Source organism: Oryzias latipes, chromosome 21, assembly GCF_053564925.1.
Source record: "Oryzias latipes strain Hd-rR chromosome 21, Olatipes_Hd-rR_3.1".
Lineage (NCBI taxonomy): Eukaryota > Metazoa > Chordata > Actinopteri > Beloniformes > Adrianichthyidae > Oryzias > Oryzias latipes.
In genome coordinates this window covers 12,672,135-12,694,154 of record NC_136257.1, presented here as the reverse complement: position 1 = coordinate 12,694,154, position 22,020 = coordinate 12,672,135, and positions in this window count along the sequence as shown.

The window sequence follows — 22,020 nt, the reverse complement described above, 5'->3', positions numbered from 1 at the left end:
CTATATTTTATTTATGGAACAGCCTGCAGTGTTTCTTGAGGGGATCTTTTCTGCCAGGAAACTTCAGGAGTTTGACAGAAAGGTGACCAGCTGTGCAGCTGTTTGTGTACAGGGAGAGTAACAGGGGTGAAAGGACACAGCCCTGGGGGGATCGGGTGCTTGTGGTCCGAGTATCTGAGACGAGCTTCCCCAGCCTCACATACTGCTGTCTGTCCGTCAGGAAGTCTGTGATCCACCTGCAGGTGGAGTCAGGCACATTCATCTTGGAGAGTTTTTAATACCAAAGATGTATGAAAGACATACCGAAAAAATATGTCTTTCAGTGTTTAACTGGCTGTCTTTGGATTATGCATGCCTGAGTAATGGCCATTCTTACTACTCATCTCTCTGTTCACTGCTTGCTAATTTACATAGCAGGGGTCCCAGCAGGAGGGGGCGGGGTTGTAACACGACTCCTTCAGCAGAGCCAGGCTGAGAGAGGCTTTGACATGTAAGATGTTAGATGTTAGAATGCCAGATGTTAGAATGACCAGTTCATTTTATATCTATGAAAATATTCAGGGAGCTATGGGACATGTTCAGCTTTAGGTCTGTGAAAATTGGTGTCGATTGTTGAAACATAAGTTACCATAAAAAAAATGTTTGTTTGGAGTCTAGACAGATTTAACACAGGTTTTTGGATGAAAAGGATTTTTTATAAATCATCTGTTACACTTTTAAGTCTGAAAAAAATATGGAAGGCAGCAAACACAGATCCCTACCGTTTTTAATTTTTTTGTGCTGATATTTGAAAGATAAGTTATGCAAAAAAATAGGTGTTTGCAGTTTTGCCTAAAAAGACGTTTTCGGACCTTTTTGGATGTAATGCTCTCTAAGATGTCACCTGTAACTTCAATCATTCTGAATTTTTTTAGGAAGCAGTAGCACATAAATGCCTATGAAAGTTGAATTCTTGGTGCTGATAACCTAAACAGAATTTATGCTAAAAATCTTTGTTCAGTCCAAAATTTCATTAAAAAAATCAAGTGATGAAGTTTCTCGTAGACCCTATAGTGTTACATATCAAAGCTGGAGGTTATTAAAGGCATCTAATTCTGAAATCTCAGCTTCCTGAGACAAACGGCTGATTTATAATAAATTTCTATTATTTGGGTGCACATAATCGACCACTTCCTGTTACGCAGGCACCGTCAGGTGTACACCCATGAAACTTTACATGATGAGAGAGGACCCTTCTGAGTATCTCCAGTTTTAATTTCATGCACATCGGACAAAGCAAAGAGAAAATACAGGGCAGAATGTGCCCAATGCAATAACTAGGTGGCGCTATAGAGCTCGTCCAAGATTGTCATATCCATGGGTTCAGAATAGAAGCTTCATCATATCCATTGAATTTCAGTGAGATTGGACAAGGAATGTGCACGTGAGAGCAACTTTTGTGTGCATAGCGAGATGCCCAACTTTGCCGCTCTGTCACGACCACACCCCCGCATTGAAAGTTATGTTTTTTTGTCAGAGTAAACTTCAATGGCTTTTCAACAGGTGGACGTCATTTTCAGGTGTGTCGGCTCATCCTACTCGGAGCAGTGATGCTCCAAGTAAAACATGTCATTTCCTCTTGCCAGCAGGTGGCGCTACACTTTTTCCAGATTTTTTCACTGCAGATGTGTTCAGAGTCAGACTACAATCATGCACATCAATTTTGGATCAGATTGGATTATGCATGGCTGAGTAATGGCCATTTTTCTTTTCATGGCGTGTTTTCGAAACGACCTCCAATTTTGACGCGCCGCCATGGTCACAAACATCCATAAAAACTTAAAAGCTTTGCAATTTAACATCGGACATGTGTCTAGTTTACAAAACCAAAGTTTGGAGTCATTACTCTCAAATCTCTAGGAGGAGTTCGTTCTAGAGCGAGGCCTGCAAATGACCAAAATACAGCAAAAATGACATATTGTCATCAAAATATCAGACTTCCTGTGCGACTGACAGCTTGGTCCCAAGAGACTTTTTTGTAGGTTTCTATCCGATGAACATGCCCTGTTAAAATCAGGTTTGTACTATAAAGCATATGGAGGTGCTCGCGAAAACAAATTTTGCAGGTGGCGCTATCGAGCCATTTTTGTTTACCTATGCCGTTCTCCTATAAAATATGAAATTTTTCGCGACTCCTGATGTGTATACAAAATTTGGTGAGTTTTGGGGTATGTTAAAGGCCTCAAAAAGGCGACGGAAAAGTCGGAAGAATAATAATAATAATAATAATAATAATAATAAACCTAACAGATACAATAGGGTCCTTGCACTCCGTGCTCGGGCCCTAATAATAAACCTAACAGATACAATAGGGTCCTTGCACTCCGTGCTCGGGCCCTAATAATAAACCTAACAGATACAATAGGGTCCTTGCACTCCGTGCTCGGGCCCTAATAAACCTAACAGATACAATAGGGTCCTTGCACTCCGTGCTCGGGCCCTAATAATAAACCTAACAGATACAATAGGGTCCTTGCACTCCGTGCTCGGGCCCTAATAATAATAAACATTCGAATTACAATAGGGTCCTTGCACTCCGTGCTCGGGCCCTAATAACATAGCAAATAAATAATATAGCAAATAAAAAAATCTACTGAAATTGTTTTAAGTGTTTTTGGTGGCCATACGGTGCTCATCCTAAAGGTTTTACCAGAAAGGATCTTGTTTCAAACCCATAGAGTCTGAGTATGTTTACATGACTTTTAACTGTCAGTTCAAAGAAGGTCTGCAGATGTTTTTTTCATTCATTTTTCACCTCACAGCTGTGTGCGTGCGTGCGTGCGTGCGTGTGTGTGTTTTACGTTGATGTTATTTAGCAATGGGCCTCATATCCTCTGTTTCCTCAAGCATAATGTCCCGAAGGCGTATTATCACTGCCAGCATTGTTTGACTCCTTCTCATTTGAGAATGAACAATCTGTGAACATGTCATGTGAACAATCTGATTGATCGTTTCAGTGATCCCTGTGTCATAATTGTGGATCAAGTGGCTCCTGTCAAATCCAACCTATCACAGAAAAAGCATGTCCCTTAAATTCAAAATTTAAGGTGTTAAGACAGTGTTGTCAAACTGAGCTCCTGTTGAAATCCACCAATCTCATGGTCCACAGGCTACACCTTTGGGATCATTGTGTCCTCAAAAGAATATGTCATGCCTACACATTTGCTTGACACTTTAAAAGTACAAATATGGGTATGACGCAGGGATCCAACATTCAATCCCCCCCCCGATTTGGTTAAATGGTGCAACAAACGGTTGACTTTTAAACCCAGAATTGTAGCATCTCTAGTGTCTTCTTTTTTCTCTTTCGGCTTTTCCCATCAGGGGTCGCCACAGCGAATCATCCTTTTCCACCTCACTCTATCATGAACATCTTCTACCCTAACATTAGCCAACTTCATGTCCTCTGTCAAGACATCCATGTATCTCTTCTTTGGCCGTCCTCTTGCCCTCCTGCCAGGCAGCTCCATCTCCAACATCCTTCTACCAATATATCCACTATCCCTCCTCTGAACATGTCCAAACCATCTCAGTCTGGCTTCTCTGACTTTGTCGCTAACACAGGCAACATGAGCCGTCCCTCTGATGTACTCGTTCCTTATCCTGTCTAACCTGGTCACTCCTAAGGAGAACCTCAACATCTTCATCTCCGCTACCTCCATCTCAGCCTCTTGTCTCTGTCTCACTGCTACCGTCTCTAACCCATAGAGCAGAGCTGGTCTCACCACTGTCTTGTACACCTTTCCTTTGAGTCTTGCTGACACTCTTCTGTCACACAACACTCCTGACACTTTCCTCCACCCGCTCCAACCTGCCTGCACTCGCCTCTTCACCTCTTTTCCACACTCCCCATCACACTGAACTGTTGACCCCAAGTACTTAAACTCCTGCACCTTCTTCACCTCAGCCCCCTGTAACCTAACGCTTCTACCTTGATCCCTCTCGTTCAGACACATGTATTCTGTCTTACTACGACTGACCTTCATGCCTCTTCTTTCCAGAGCAAACCTCCACCTCTCTAGCTGTTCCTCCACCTGCTCTCTACTCTCACTGCAGATTACAATGTCATCCGCAAACATCATTGTCCAGGGAGATTCCTGTCTTACCTCGTCTGTCCATCAGCATAGCAAACAAAAAAGGACTCAAAGCTGATCCTTGGTGTAGTCCCACCTCCACCTTGAACTCCTCTGTCTGACCTACAGCACATCTCACCACCGTCATACTTCTCTCATACATGTCCTGAACTACTCTGACATACTTCTCTGCCACTCCAGACGACCTCATACAGTACCACAGCTCCTCCCTCGGCACCCTGTCATACGCCTTCTCTAAATCTACGAACACACAATGCAGCTCCTTCTGACCTTCTCTGTACTTTTCCATCAACATTCTCAAAGCAAAAATGGCATCAGTGGTGCTCTTACGGGGCATGAAACCATACTGCTGCTCACAAATCTCCACCTCTTTCCTAAGCCTGGCTTCCACTACTCTTTCCCACAGCTTCATTGTGTGGCTCATCAACTTCATTCCTCTATAGTTGCTGCAGTTCTGCGTGTCACCCTTGTTCTTAAAGATCGGAACCAGAACGCTTCTCCTCCATTCCTCAGGCATCTTCTCACTCTCTAGAATCCTATTGAAAAAACTCGTTAGAAATTCCACTGCTGTCTCTCCTAAGCACTTCCATACCTCCACAGGTACGTCATCAGGACCAACGGCCTTTCCGCTCTTCATCCTTTTCAGAGCCTTCCTAACCTCATCCTTTCCAATCTCTGCTACTTCCTGCTCCACAACAAACACATCTTCCTCCCTTCTTTCCCTGTCATTTTCCACGTTCATCAGCTCCTCAAAATACTCCTTCCATCTTTTCTGTACACTCTCCTGGGTTGTTAGCACCTTTCCGTCTCTGTCCTTAATCACCCTTATCTGTTGCACGTCCTTCCCATCTCTGTCTCTCTGTCTGGCTAGCCTGAACAAGTCCTTTTCTCCTTCCTTTGTGTCTAACCTGTCATATAGCTCATCGTAAGCTTTCTGTTTGGCCTTTGCCACCTCTCTCTTCACTCTACGCTGCGCTTCCTTGTACTCCTGTCTACCTTCCTCAGTCCTTTCTACATCCCACTTCCTTTTAGCCAACCTCTTCCTCTGGACGCATTCCTGTACTTCCTCATTCCACCACCAAGTCTCTTTACCGTCTTTCCTCTTTCCAGATGACACACCTAGCACTTTCCTACCTGTTTCCCTGATAATCTCTGCTGTAGTTTCCCAGTCATCTGGAAGCTCATCCTGACCCCCCAGGACCTGTCTCAACTTCTGCCTAAATTCCTCACAAGTTTCTTCATTCTGTAGCTTCCACCACTTGGTCTTCTTTTCTGTTTTCCCTCTCTTCTTCTTCCTGACCTCCAGAGTCATCTTACACACCACCATGCGGTGCTGTTTGGCTACACTCTCTCCTACCACCACTTTGCAGTCATTAACCTCTCTCAAATGACCTCGTCTACATAGGATGTAGTCCACCTGAGTACTCCTACCTCCACTTCTGTATGTCACTCTATGTTCCTCTCTCTTCTGGAAGTAAGTGTTGACTACAGCCATTTCCATCCTCTTCGCAAAGTCCACCACCATCTGTCCCTCCAGATTCCTTTCCTTCACACCAAACCTGCCCATCACCTCCTCATCACCTCTATTGCCCTCACCAACATGGCCATTAAAGTCTGCTCCAATAACAACTCTCTCTCCTCTGGGGATACCCTCTATGACCTCATCCAACTCACTCCAGAATCTCTCCTTCACTTCTAACTCACAGCCAACCTGTGGCGCATACCCACTGACTACATTCACCATCACCCCTTCAATTTCTAACTTTAGGCTCATCATCCTGTCTGAGACTCTTTTCACCTCTAGAACGCTGTTTACAAACTCCCCCTTCAGAATCACACCTACCCCGTTTCTCTTCCTATCAACACCATGATAGAACAGTTTGTATCCTCCTCCAATACTACGTGCCTTGCTGCCCTTCCACCTTGTCTCCTGCACACACAGTACATCTACCTTCCTTCTCTCCATCATGTCTGCCAGCTCTCTGCCTTTCCCTGTCATTGTGCCAACGTTAAGAGTCCCTATTCTCAAACCTATGTTCCTGCCTTTTCCCTTCTCTCTCTGGCCACGGACCCTTCTGCCTCCCCTCTTTCTTCGATCAAATTTCCACCGACACCCTGTAGGTTAACAGCATCGGTGGCGGTCGTTGTTAACCCGGGCCTCGACCGATCCGGTATGTCAAAAGTGTTGTGGATGATTCGCATGGTTATTTTGGCAATTTCTACGCCGGATGCCCTTCCTGTCGCAACCCTCTCTATTTATCCGGGCTTGGGACCGGCACAGAGGCAACTGGCTTGCAACCCCTGTGGCTAGATTATGTAGCATCTCTAGTGTACAAGGCTATTAACCCTCCTGCTTTCATTTTCAGTTTTCATCCCTCTATGTCTATTTATGCACAAAGTTAAAGTGGGCTCTCTCAATGTCAATGGTGGGAGGGATATCTCTAAGAGAAAATTACAGACATTTAAAAAAGATCATTGATGTATTATTTTTGCACAAAACTCAGTCAATGAAATTGAAGGGAGTTTCTGGTGAAAGGGTCAGTACATCCTGTGTATGGTACCATGGAAATTTGCATAATTTCTTTAAAAAATCTGTCATGTGTGCATTTTTTGCGTGTTGTAAGCAACTATGTTTATTCTTCCTGTTTTTTGTCCTTTTATCATCTTTGACCTATGGATATTTCTCATTTAACCCTTGTGCTATCTTAGATGACCCCACCCTTACATTGACGTGTTATTCCTACCATGACAAAGGTGGATAAAAGTGAAAAAAGATAAAAGACACCAGTGAAGATTACAAATCATCGAAGAAAAAAGGTTCAGCGCACTGTCTACTGGGTCTAGATGACCCAACTCCCAACATTAAAGTGCCTGGGATAGCACAAGGGTTACCCTGTAAGAACCTATGGTGACATGAATGTAAGAGAGAAATATCAGAATCGGATTCTGTGGTCTACTTGGTTTGTGGTCAAACATGCATAAATTTATTTTTAAGAAAAAATGGGTTCCTAATTGTAATCCCTCTTCGTATCCTGATAGCTTTGGCATGTACTTTTCCAAGTGAACACTTGGGAGCGCTACAAACTAAGAAAGGCTGATATGCGGTCTGTAAGAGGATTCCCTCAGCACCAACTCTTTTACCAGCTATTTCAGAACTGACAAAGCCTTTTGGATAAGAGATGAAATGTCTTCAACTTTAAAAACCAAGTCCAGATGACAACCTTTAAACCTACTGCTATGATGCCCTCAGCTGTTTCTCTTTCTTTAATGGTGTTAAAAGAAGCATACACAGATTTGTTTATCTCATTTTTTGGTAAATATATTTTTCTTTGTTTTTATTGTCCTGTTTGATTCTCTATACCTTTCCAGTAGACCGTTATCACGATTCCTTTTACACAAGTGCTGCCACCTGAGGACACTGACCTGCCATCCTCTGAAGCTAAGGTAACCAGGAGTGACAGGCTCTGTGGGACACAGACATCAGATGATGAAGGTAAATCTTCTCAGGCAGGCTCCAGTGCCAACAAAACCTGAATGGCTTTCATTCAAAAGCATAGGTGGAGAAGAAAACCATAGCCCCCTCAAAAGGGAAATTCCGGTGACAGCTGACAGCACACAGCCTGGAACAACAACTTGAAATAGATGTGATTTAATTGTGCAACCTTTAATTCAGCAAAAGTATCCATGGATTAAGCTTTTTGCAAAGGGAGAATCCGGATAGATGCAAGTAAATCTGATTGAGGCTTTCAGAGTATTTGGTAAAAAAATGCCTTTTTGTAAGAAAAATATAAAATATTTCCCATATTCTGTCTTTTCAATGTACCCATATATGAAATATATATTAATAACAGGAGCAGCCAATGTCTTTAAAGAGTGTAAAAAGTCAAAAACATAAAATGAAATATTCACAGTATCTGTTATCCGATTCTTTAAAATATAATTTCAAAATAGGAATATTTAAGCTTAGTCTCTATATATTTATCAAAGTCTTTGGGAGCCTTGGTAATTATTTGACTTCTTTTATTTCTGAAACTTAGGAAAGAAAGAAACTGACACAAACTGAAAAACTGAAGAAAAAGCCAACTTTTTCTGAATACAAGTTGTGGCTTTTTGCATAATTTGTTGAGGGGGAAATCTACCGGTATACTCAGGTTCACTTTGTATGTTATTTTAAAAGGAAAAAAGGGCTCATTTGCTCCTTATCTTCCCACTAACAACCGCTAGAGGGCACTCTAGGTGTGTCTATCAGTATTTTCTGCTGACAGCAACGCAGAAGAAGTGTAGAACATGTGCCGGCCTTGGTTGAGTTGTTCCAAAGTGACACAGACGATGAAGAATTCAATGGATTCAGTAATTTAAAGTGATATAAAGAGTTTAGTTGAATGGTTAGCATGCTCTTTATGCAGTGGGTATCTGAATAATTGTTCATATTTTTCACTAAAATTCTAGACACTTATTCAATTCATTTTATGCTTCATGAAGATAAACATTGGTAAAAGTATTAAAACCTGCTTTTATATTCAGTCTATTGTTGTTATCTATCCTGTTTTTATGATAAAATGTACGTTATTGGTCCCATATGTTGTTAAATACATTTGCGACTTCTATAGGCCTATGTCTTTATAACTCTTTAATGGCGTCTGAAACTTGAGCCACGTTCACACCGCCATCAGCAACGCACGTTCCAGTTGCCAATTCCAATGAAAATTCAATGTAAAGATGAAAATGCGCGTTTCAGGTTCAAAACTCCTACATTCACGTGCATGTTTTAAAGACCGTTTTCAGGCTCTACGTACAAAATATGGCAACTGAACCGGTGCTGAAAGTTAAACCAGATGGAACTTTGATCAGTCCAACTCGGATTTGTGACGTCTCAATGACGTCCTTTTTAAGAAGTGGAAGTGCCAACCGTTTGAAAATTGATCACGAAGGAAATTAATAATTGTGGTTTGGAATCCTATGACACCAATCTTTCCTACATCGGAATGGAGCTGTGAAAAAAAAGCATGGAACAGGATTCACAAGCTCCTCCCCGAGTCTCTTCCAAGTGTGGGTGGTGGACATGGGCTAGTAAACAGTAGACAAAGAAAAAGACGCCCCTCCCTACTTGTCCATTGTGAACACCATATGCTTGAAGCGCGTTCCAGACGGCCCATTTAGTGCATTCTTGAACGCGTGTCACATGCGCGGTGTCAATGTAGCTTTGTACTCCAGAGCGACTTATAGTCTGAAAAATACATTATCTGCTCATAGATCTTCTCAGTTTCATATAAAAATAAAAATAAAATCCTCTGAATTCTTATTCCTGCAGACGGAGAGAAGACGAAAAGGTGTGTCATTCAGAATGACTGAAGGAATCTCACACCGGACATGACAGACAGACAGACAGACAGCAACGGGGGAAGGGATGCCTGTGCATTTGTGTGCCAAGGTGGGGGCTTGAATAACTGTGCTTACGGGAGAACTAATCAGCAGGCTGTCTGGGGAGGGGAGGGGGGGGTTGCCAGCAAGCAGAGGGAATGAGATACCCCCACCACCACCACGATATGTGGGTCAGTCCCTGTCCTGAGGTGAAACCCCCTCATGTTTCTGAAGGAGCACCAAGCGCCCTCCCAACCCCCCAAAAACCACGATCACAAACCCCTCAATGATGCGACTAATTGAGCTGAACTCTTCTGATGTCTTCAGCTCAAACGGATATTAATTAGTAATTTTTACCATCCTCATATTTTTTAATTTATCATGGATCATCCCGTAGGAGGGATGATATACTGAACATAGAAAGACATCTATCTGTGTGTCCTTTGTACTATTCTATTCTTACAACAGCATAAGGACGACATGCTATATTTATAATAACAATGTTGTGTTTTTGTGAAAGTCAAATAATGCATTTGGGTGCTGGTCAAGTTGTTTCAAAGGTTATCCTTAAATTGGGGCAATCCAATGGGTTAATGTGTTAAGGAAGATTCTGAACCCCACATTTTCCTTAATGATCTCAGGGGCGGTATGTGTGTGAATGAAGACACAAAACACTTTAGACAAACTTCACTAAAATATAAGACATTTTAGAAGCAATGTTATAGTTTAGCGTTGAAATGGCTTCCTCTTCCTTTTAAACTGTGCCTGTACTGAAAACATTGCAAAGGTCAGCAGACATGCAAGACACTGTAGACAGGATTTAAGTGGTTAACCCCCCCCCCCCCCCCCCGCCACACACACACACACACACACACAGACCCATTTAAGCTTTGTTGCAGCATAAAAAGAGCAAGGGCAAGAGCAAGCGACAATCACTGTAAAGATAAAGCGTCTTTGTGAGGTCGTGAAAGGACCAGCCACACAACAAAGACAAGTCACGAGCTTTTGTCATGCCAGCAGAGAAGAGAACATTAACAGAACCCAAGACATGATTGAACAGGTGTTTTGTTTGCTAAACTTTGATTCACAGGTTGGATATTTCTGAGCTTAAATCATTTTTAAATTATTATGTACTCTTGAAGTTGGGTATGTCTACCAAAGAACAGATCCAGGTCAGGTCGTGTTTTTATGTCAAATGACCATCATTTCACAAAAATGCAATGACAAGCAATTTGGTTGGGGGGGGGGGGGGGGGGTACCATAAATAAAAGTGTACAACCATAAACCGTTAGCCTTTTAGTTTTTCAGTTATGGAAATCTTGGTGTATCTAAGCTGCAAAATTATTTTAAAAAATGACCTAAGATTTCAATCCTAAATTAGGGAATTAGGTTAAATACATTTTGACTTGCTTTTCATACCTAAAAAACCCAAAAATGTGCGCAGTAACCAAATTAATGAACAATTTAGTTATTTTCGAAGCTTTGCTGATTTGAATAGTCATTGTACGTTATATACTGTTTCACAGAACTGTTACAGTTATTTTGTCTTTTCCTAAGCATTATGCTCCCAATTATCTTTATAATTCAATCCTAAACTGATTTCTAAAAACTGTGTCCATCCATCCATCCATCCATCCATCTGGTCACTATTTTTTAACCTAGTTGGTGTTGTTGCTTGTGTCATTTGGTAGCTCCCCATAATAACTATGCATTAAACATGATCAAATCTGCAGAACTCTGCATCAAGTCAAACACACTGCTGATAAACTGGCTGGTCACAGATGCAAAGCAAATGAACGTAGGTTGTGTTTTTCTTTAAAATCTTTTTTTTTTGTTAAAAAACCTAAAAGTAAAAATGTATGTAAAGTTTCAACAATTTTTTGTAAATAAAAAAAAAGAAAAAGTTAATTTTGTAGATTTACTTTTCGTGACCAAACATTAAAAGATCCATTCTGGTGAAAATTGTGTTTTTGGAACATGTTCTTGTGACATTTTCTGATGAAAATGGATCCAAATCAGGCTCAAAACTGCATTTCTGAGGATAGTTTTTTGAAATCATTATGGATCATGCAGACAAAAATTCTGATTCTGATGCATCCACTTGTAAACGACAAGATCAATGTGTGTCTTTGTTTCCTTGTCTGAGCTGCATCTGGCTCTAAACTGTACGTCTGGATAGTTATGGTAGCTCTTCCTTTTTGTACCAGTAACATTAGATTGGGAGTGTGAGGGGCTGTAAACTAGTTGGAGAGAATGTAAATAGAGAGCTCTTGACGAGGGAGGGAGAGGAAGGGGGCGGGATGCTCCATGCCAACGGTCCCACCTACAACACAGAACCAAATTTCTGATAAACCATGTCCTAGAAAACAACACAGGGTTTTTATTTTGGCTAAAAATGGCCTAATCATTTTTAAAAAGCCACTGGGAACGTATTTTTTTTTAAATGGATCAAACGATGATCAGAGAGGGACTTTAAAGGAAGAGCCCTTGGTTCTCTTAACGTCTAAGATTTTTTCCCCGCTTAGATGGAGACTTTTCCAAGTCCACTTGGAAGCATTGACACTATTTTTTCCAATTTTTAGACTTTCTGATTTGCTGCGCCTTCATGCTGAATGACTCAGTTTGAGTAAAAAGCTTTAACCTCCAAACTGGTGGTTTCTCAGTTGCCTCATGAATCATCTAACATAAAATCAAGTTATGGTTAATCTACAAAGAGAAATGGGTCCTGTTTCTTCAGCCCAAATTACCATCCTTCCACCATCATGCTTGACAACAGCTCTGATGTTTTAGTGTGCCTGAACATGCAGACGCAAAAATCCACTGGCTCCTTTTTTTTCCTCGTCATTCTCAGGGAAGTACCTAATTATGATCTTCCATATCCTGCGTGTTTCTGTTACCTTCATCCACCCATTGTCTCTTTAACATACCTGCTACCTCCATAGATATTTATTAACAGAACAGTGAAGCTGTGTCCACCCTCCTGCTGGGAAAAAAACAAAACAAGTAAAAACAGGCCTCTGAATTTATCTCTAAAAAAATCACCACACCTGATTTAAAAATAAATCAGTTGAATTAAAAACAAAAATCAAACAAGAAATACTAAAAGGTGCTTTGAAACCAGACTGTACTGTTATTTTAGGTGTAACGTATGAGGAAACTACTACCTCCAGACATCTCGAAGCTTATTTACAAAGAGCCAGAATAAAGAGCGTAAAATGTAAAAAGATGTAGGAATAAGACTGCCTATACAATAAATAATGAACTACAGTATTTAAATAACTGGCATGAGCTTTGGAATGCATGTGATAAATAGAGCAAGCTGCTTCTGGAACCAATGAAACTCTGCCTGTGAAGAAGGTCTGACATTTATCACCCAAAAGGTTTGCTGTAGTTTGAGCTTTAAGTTATTGCATACAAGCCATGGCAGCGAACACTCTGCAGCTAATCCTTCTGTATCTGCTGATAATGGTTACGTCTGTCTTCTCGAGGGCGATCAAAGAGAGTACAGGTGATGGTGAGGGCTCTCGACAGCTGCCCCAGAGCACAAGAGTTAGAGTTTGAGAAAGAACAATGTAGGAAAGATTGAGGAGAGGAATGGACTGTGCACAGATCAAAATGTGAGACTGCAAAAAAGGAAAAGACAAAAATACATATTTATTGTCTTTCATTACCATGACAGTATGAGCCCTTAAATTATCCAGATGCTGAAACATTGCAATGCTGGAAATGCAACAGCCAATGTCTTGTCTTTGGCCTTTCTATTGTTTACCTGAAAACAATGTCTTTGTTGCCTTTAGTTGCATCAATGTTGCCTCCTTAAAATGAATGGAGCCATTTGCTGTTAGGTTTGGTCAGTTTGCAGATGCAAAACAGCTGCTGCAATCCTGATTCATGCTTGTTTAATCCCATTTTGTTGACTAAGCTGATCTTTTTGCGTTGTCTCCTCCCATATTTTGTGCGCTCTATGCTCACACCAGGCTTGGTAACATACAGTATGTTTCAGTGACCACTTCCAATGAAAAGTCAAAGTAAACAGTCACATTTCAGGCTAGTGTATGCCCAAATTGGTTAAAATCCAGAGCTCTACATAGTCCTGCACTGTAATGTCTTTTAGGGGTTAGGGAGTAGTGAGGGAATTCTGACGCATCCGTAGATTCAGACACCCCCACACAAAGGCCAACACCCTGTGTATTATAGTAACCAGGAAGCAGTGAGTGAATTCTGACTCAGGTTTGAAGCTTGTCTAATGCATTGTAAGCCTTCTAGGATAATTCAATGAGGATGATATGCTGTTGAAATGTTACAAGTTTTGCTGTTAAAACACAATATATGATTAAAAAGGCCAACGCTTCAGAGCTGTTTCAACATACCCTATTTTCTGCACTGCAGGGCGCATCGGAACATAAAAATGCACCGTCAGTGAATGTTCTATTTTCAAACTTGTGTCATATATAAGGCTCACCAAACTATAAGTTGTATTAAGTGAGACAAGAGAGTTACACAGTAACTCTAGGGCTATTTCCGAATTCCTTCCCTATTCCGTAACTCAGAGGTTGGTATGCTTAATCACATGTGGAGGGAAAGACAGTGGCACACAGGAGTGTAACTACAACAGGCACTTGATCTGTTCTCTGTTTGTATTTTTTGGATTTGAAAAAAAGAGAGACGATCGACAATCTTTTTTCCCCCCTTTGGGGTCATAAGGAAATGGTCCATTCACGCAGTGCTGTTACTGTGACCCCATCCACCTCTATAAATACTGCCATTTTTCCAGGTTAGCCTTTATGAACACATGATTTAAATTAATGCGCACCATAGGAAATAAAAGGTTTGCCACTGTAAATAGAAAACGTTGTAATAATGACCCTGTGTGTTGAAACTGTTGCCGGTGAGATGGCAGGTTAAGCAATATGAGTGAATGTCTGTGGAACGTCTGTGGAACGTGAGTGCGTAAGTGAGAAAAGCGCAAAGCTGATCTCCGAGCAGTTGCACACGCTTATGACTGCTTAGCTAGTATTTTTTTGGTCATGTTTTTGCCGTTGCAGCGACTGACATTTCTGAAGTTACAAGTTCCGTTTGTTGACTATTATTCCACGGTCCTGGTGAATACCTGATTCTTAGTGGCTGCTGAGTGTGGATTAAAAAGTAATAATGGACAGTGATAATGTACACCTAACATAAGAAGTGACCAGCTCAGTGCCTCCCTGGTTGACGCCCAGCATTAAGGGTTTGCATTGGGGGGGATAAAACACCCAACAGTTCCTGAGCACGGCTGGGTCGAAAGCTCACCCCAGGGGATGGTTCAAATGTACAGAACAAATTTCACACACCCAGGTCTTACAGCTGACAGCTAATGGGACCATAAGGGTTAGTATTTAGACTTGGGAGGGTTTAAAGTGAACCAGATAGTCCCCTGATAATCTAGAACAAATTTACACTTTAAATGCAACCAAGCGGACCCTGGTCTGGGACCAGGGTCCCAGAGCGGACCCATCTTTTGAGGTGGTCTTGGTTCATTTCCAATTTAACTGAGCGTTGGTTACACGGCACATGCCTAGCGCTGCTGTGATGTCATCCTAAAAAGCTACTTTTTAGTTTTTTAACAGATTCTTTTCTTAACAGATTTTTTTCAAAAATCTATATTATTTATATTATCACAAACACTTATCAGTGTACCTTCATAACCATCGTCTCCTGAGCAACCACCGTGCAGCATGTTTTTACCATACCAAAACAGCCGGTGAAGTGTTGAGCCTGACATTTATACAGATATTCAAAATTAGTCAGTGAAATATGAAGTTTCAATAAGTAAATTATCCCAGATATTAAGGATTGCAAAGTGCAGGATTGCCATTATTCTATCTCTCTTTGCTTTGCCCCGCCCTAGTAATTCCTGGCCAATGACTGAAGAGATCCTTAGTCACGTGGTTTTGTTGACTAGCTTTGGTCCGGAACAGAAATCTTCAATTGACGGCAGTCTGAATACAGACCAAACACAGGGGGTTCAGGACTCCATCTGGATGTTAATGTCTCGTAATGGACACCTCGTCTGCCATTTTCCCTTACATAACCAAGCAAGGTCAGATGAAATCCAAACTTTCTTTCTGCCAAATGACAATATGAAATGTGAACAAAATCTAGAATTAAAACAACAGCTGTTCGGCACTCCATATACTGGGGGTAAAAAAAAAAAAAGAATGAAGCTGTCCAATTGCGGAAAATTTATATTACTATAATAAGGATACGAGCGAAAAATTTAAAACATTTAATTTTGTTCGCAATAAAAGCTCCCTCACAAAATTTGAAGTTACTCATAAGTTACTCATAAAGTAACAAAAGATGAATAAACCAAAATACAGTTTTTAATGTTGATGGTTGCAAAGTTCTTAGAAGTATTCATGGTATTTTGTTCTGACGTATTTAATCCTATTGCTGTAGGAATGACATACCACATGCAGTACTTTTTGTTTCAAACAAACAGCTGCAATACTATTTCAACTTTAACCAGTTTTCTTTGTGCAATTGTGTTATGAAAGCAGTTTTTTGAGTTAATTCCAAAATGTGTTTGAAAAAGAACTATTTGACCTGCTGTTTGTGAATTAAATAACATTTCAGATATATTGGAAATATTTTTTGAACCTTTGTATTAGAATTAGATTTATAGTTGCTGGTTGCTTAATTTCAAATTTCAAAGTCATGCCATAAATGATGCTGACTGGTGCCCTAACTACAAAAGATCTAGTGCCAGGCTCTTGAGTGCCCTGGATTTCGAAAGCATTTAGGATTTCATGTTCACTACTTTTTTTGCTTAGGGCAAATATGACGTCACCGATTTCACTAAAGGTAAAATCGAATCAAAATGAGCATTTTACGACGACTATTTATGAATTCACAATGTTCTGAAGATAAAAACGTTGATAGTTTATCTAAACATACATCTAAACACTTTTTGTTTTTGCAAAAATTGTTCAAATTCAATGCATTGTGGTCAGAGGGGCCGTAGGTGCACACTGGCAGCCATGCCTCTGTCAGTTTGCCCCAGGGCAGCTGTGGCTACATCATTAGCTTACCATCACCAAGTATGAATGAGTAGTGAATGAATAATGGACACATTGTAAACGCTTTGAGTGTCTGGAAAAGCGCAGAAAAATCAAATCCATTAATATTTTCGCCCAACTATTGAGCATCGATGCAGATTGGTTTTTCGCAGAGACTTCTGGGAATTTTGTAAGGGCACTCGATTTTGTAATTGTAGATTCAAACAGAACTACAAAATAGCCAACACATTATATAGTGCACTATGTAGTGAGAAGTAAAGGAATCATAGCCTGGAACTTGTTTGTAAAATGCTGCATGTTAGCCACGTTAGAGTACAATATCTGTAACTCCCAGATAAATTATCTGTAGCCTTGTTTGCATCACGTAAAAAAATATCACTGATACCGCTAAAACAAACGTTACTGTGTCTACGCTAACTCCCAACATTGTTAAAAGCACAAAAAGATAATGGTCTGAAATTGCTACATGTTAGCTGCGCTAGCGTATTTATAATAACACCTAACCTTGTTTGGAACTCGTAAAAAAACCCAGTGCCTCTAAAATATTGCTTCAACATTAGTAAACACGACCTGAATTATTTGTTGTGGTTTTTAAAAATACATTAAGGTTTTTAAGAGCACTGTATAGTGCTGAAAATACTGTATTCATTTTGTGTTCAGTGATTTTACTTTCAACCTGTTCGGGTTGCATGCTCCCTCATTTTATTCCTCTCTACACCATAACTCAACAGGGACAGACATTTGCAAACACGTGACATTTCGCACTCTGTCACCTGCGTGCCTGATAATTTTGCCTTGCACGCTCAGTCTTTAATTCTTCAGGTTCAAAGGCTTGGTTGAGACATGAAGCCAGTGGAAGACTAAGTAGTCATTAGAACTTTAAAAGCTGGTGTGTGACCATGAGTGCCTAAGCGTTCCTTTGTCTGAAAAAAGGGTGAATTGGCGAGAGACAAAAGCAAAGTGAAAGCAGGTTGACATCACCATCATCATCTGATGATAAAAAAAAAGTCATTTTCAAAGTGGGATCAGAGAAAAACATCAATTTCTTTTGATGCTTCATGATTTTAAGTTCTTCTAGATTTTCTAAGATATGTATTTAAAATTTTTTGCCACCATCAACTGGTTACTCTAGCTTTTTATCATCAAATTTTGTTTTTTAAGACATGCTCAAATTTGTAGATATTTGTCACGAAGACATTGGGCGCTGTACTCATTTTTTCTGACTTTTGTTTTTCTTTTTACAGTTCAAATATGCAGAATCAAACAGATCACTGCACAATTATCTCCCGTCCGCTGCTTCTTGTCACTGCAGGCAAAAATGTGAGATGTTTTGCTTTTATGAAAATATGCAAACATCTAAAAATATTTAACTTATATAACATATAATGTGCTTAGCTTAAAGCAGGCTCACCAGAACACTTACAGCATTGGTTTTAGGTGAAATAAATGGCACATCTTGTACAAATTACTTCAAGGTGATGCAATAAGAAATCCTTGTATTTAATCCCACATAGCAAAAATACAGAATTATTGCTTTAAATGGCTGTTTAGCTCTAAATTTTGTTTAAAAAAAAAGGACAAAATGTATTTCTCCCACAAAAAAATATTCAAGATTAGCAAAATGTGACAAACCTTTTTTTTTTAAATTTGCTTAAAAAAAAAGATTATTTGTTATTCGTATTATTTGTAACATTCAACATTTATACCACTGTGGATTTTTTATGGAAGAGCTGAACACAAATGGATTTCCAATTTAATCAGAAATCCATGGGAAACTAAGTTTGGTGTCACATTTCCAGAGAATTTTTTTATAAAAAAGAAGTTAACATTGCTAATTTTGTTTTTTTTGTGCAATTTTTTTTACCCTTATTTTGTGTTTATTAATTGATATTTACAGATTTTTCAGACAGAACTTACTCCCTGCAGAAAGAAAGAAGAGCCTCGAGGGCCTTTTAATGTTTTAACCTAAGTCACTTTTTTTCCTTCTGATTTTGCTTTAAATAATTCTTTATTTCATGCAGCTGTGATTCACTAAAATGTACAACGCCAAAAAATAACTTTTTTCTGAAGGAATTCTTGAACTCAGCAAACCTTTAAATTCCTATATGCAGCAGAAGAAAACATTCTTTACACTTTGAAAAGCAGAGAAATAAATGACATCAGCCTGTAGATCATGTCTGCTTCCCGCCCTCCTTTGCCTGCTGCCTGATAATAAATTGCGCTGCTGACAGATTTCTGTTTGGTCAAGACATGACATCTGTCAGAGAACGTGATTCAGCTGGGATACATTCGACACATCAGGTCTGTGGCATTAACAGGAGCTCACCCACTCTCATCATGGCTGCATGAATCAGATGGAGGAGCAGATGCTCGAGTGACTCAACTGGAACGAGGAACCAAGATTCTTTGGCACAATACAGAACCACCAGGCTTTCACTGGGAAGCTAACTGCATGTCTGATATCATGCTGACATGCACTGCGAATCCTCAAATTATACAAACATTTTGTTTATGTCCTTTTTCCTTCTAATAAGAACAAGAAAATATGAAATGTTGTAAAATTGTCCCTTTTAAGGCACACCTCTGTGGGCTGAAAACATGTAAAATACCAGAAGTCATCATATTTCTCTAACTGAAAGAAGTTGCACCTTTAGATGTTTAAGTTTAAATTTTTTTGATTGAAATTGTTCAAATTTTACTTAAAGTATGTACGTTCAAAGGGAAAAATTGCTATCTTAAAAAAACTGCAAATGTTTGGAAATAAAAACCTAATAAAACTAAGGCCATGCTGGAACCGTTTAGATCTTTTACTACGACTTGTTTTGTAAGTCTGCAAGTCAAAACAACAAGAGTGAACAGGTTTATGGCTAATTACCCTCAACTGTGGATTCAGGAAACATGCTAAAATCTTTTCACTCAACCTGATCGCTAATCAAGCACCTATTTACCTACTTTTCTTGGGAAGTGAGGCAGAATCTTTCCATCTGGACTTTTTGGCAGGAATCTGCCTTAACCATTGATTTCCTGGAAAGTGATTAGTCACTCCAAAACACTACTATCAAACCTCATGTGCTGCTGTCTAAAATCCTTACACATCTGTAGCTTTAAATAGCTTCACAGATCAATGTCTTCCAGGGTAACCATAAAACCAAACGTTATAGTATTAATTGGTTATTTTGTAGTTTTCATAGATAAACTGTGTTGTTTGCACATTTGAATGATTTGGTTTTAGTGCAGATTAAATTCATAATTTACCTGACAAATTCATTGCATCTCTACCTAGAAATATCACATTTCTATCTGGATTTACCGTACATGCTGCAAAACAGTAAAAAGAAATCTCAAAAATGTTGGATATTCATAGAACAGAACCTGGGAATACACGGTAAACACACAGCATGTCCTCTATTTGGGATGTAGGGCCTTGGTTCTCCAATTCCAATGACGGCCAAACTGATTTATGCCTGCCACTATGAAATAAACTACTTCATTTTCCAGAACAAATGTTGCTGGTTCCTATCAAACAGTGAGGGATATTTAAAAAGGAATCCTGAAAGATGTTCTGATCTGGAGAATCAACACATGAGGGAACCCTTGAAGTAGATCCAAAGAGACTAGACTTAAAAACGAGATGAATCCGCAAGTTGATGAAAACTTAATTGAAATATATATATTGCACTGTGATTCACCGTAGTTATGCGGTCGCTCTATCGGTCCGTCGTGGTGAAGAGAGAGCTGAGCCGAAAAGCAAAGCTCTCAATTTACCGGTCGATCGACGTTCCAATACTCACCTATGGTCATGAGCTATGGGTCATGACCGAAAGAACGAGGTCCCGAATACAAGCGGCTGAAATGAGCTTCCTCCGCAGGGTGGCTGGGTGCTCCCTTAGAGATAGGGTGAGAAGCTCGGTCACCCGCGGAGAGCTCGGAGTAGAACCGCTTCTCCTCCACATCGAAAGGAGCCAGTTGAGGTGGCTCGGGCATCTAGTTCAGATGCCTCCTGGACGCCTCCCTGGAGAGGTGTTCCGGGCATGTCCCACTGGGCGGAGGCCCCGGGGAAGACCCAGGACACGCTGGAGAGACTACGTCTCTCGGCTGGCCTGGGAACGTCTCGGGGTCCCCCCAGAGGAGCTGGAGGAAGTGGCTGGGGTGAGGGAAGTCTGGGCATCTCTGCTCAGTCTGCTGCCCCCGCGACCCGGTCCCGGATAAGCGGAGGAAGATGGATGGATGGATGGATATATTGCACTAGAGAATGGAATTCACCTCTGTATTGATTACTTCTGTTTAGTTGATGAACATCATTTCCTCCTTTGCTTCAAGGTGTACCTGCTTGTTTGCCAAGAGTATGAGCATGATGTCATCCATGTTGAAAATACCAAACCACTGAAATGCTGAAGACATTTATGTCAGGCCTAGAAAAAATTATAAAACCACTCAGAAGTTTGACACAGTTTTTGCGGACAGTTGCAAGGCAAACCGACCAACCTATCATCAGCTAGACCACAAGATTGCGGTAGGGACGTGATACGATTGATGTGATGGTGTAAGAAGCACACCTTTCACACAAGTAAGGGTTAATGGCTGACGAAGTATGCATTATCACTTTTTAACGCACGCCGTGGAAGCCTGAACCGTCCGACACGAAGCAAAAGTTTGCTTTTTTATTCAAGTCTAACGGAAGAAAATATCAATTCAATTTGTTGCATGAAAAAACATACACAGGTTTTTGTTGTTTTTGTAATTTTACTTTATCACAAATTATTTCAGATAATTCTCGAGAAAGGTGATCAAGATAAGGCTGCCACGTCTTGTTGAAAATGTCGGAGCCTTTAACAGAGCACTGAGGCGTTCCATTGGAAAGACTTTGAAAGTCTCTTTGTACCACTGTGTAACTGATGGTTTCAGTTGTATCCATTGTAGTAGTATACATCTCCTAGCCAGGAGTAAAAGTTTTCGGAGCAACATCATCTGTCCAGGTAACACAGGCAACCTCCCTGTGGGTAAAGGATCTATAAAAAGTTGAGCTGAGCTCCGTAGCAACATTTTGCCAAAATGTGGAGATGAGCTGACACTGCCAAACACAGTGGTAGGAAGATCCTACAGCGGTCTTACATTTTACACTTTTTACACATTTTTTCTCCGTATGTTAACAAAGCCCTGCTAACTAGTTAGATCTTTAGCTCTCAATGTGACCTCATCAGAATGATTTTAAATTCCCAAACTGTGTGTATTTGTTGAGACAAACAGTACTTGGACTCTCCGTGCATCAGCAGCCTCAAAACCTTTGGTTTTTGTTTGTCCTCTTCTGTTTTTCTCTGAACTTTAGCAGACAGTCAGCCTCTGTTTTGCCTTCTGTCTGTCTCTATGTCACGGCAGACAAAAAAACAATAGCTTGGGTTGCCAAACAGGCAAGGATAATTACACCTTTAGCAGAGAGCAGGACAGCCCTCCTGTCAGTCACAGCCACT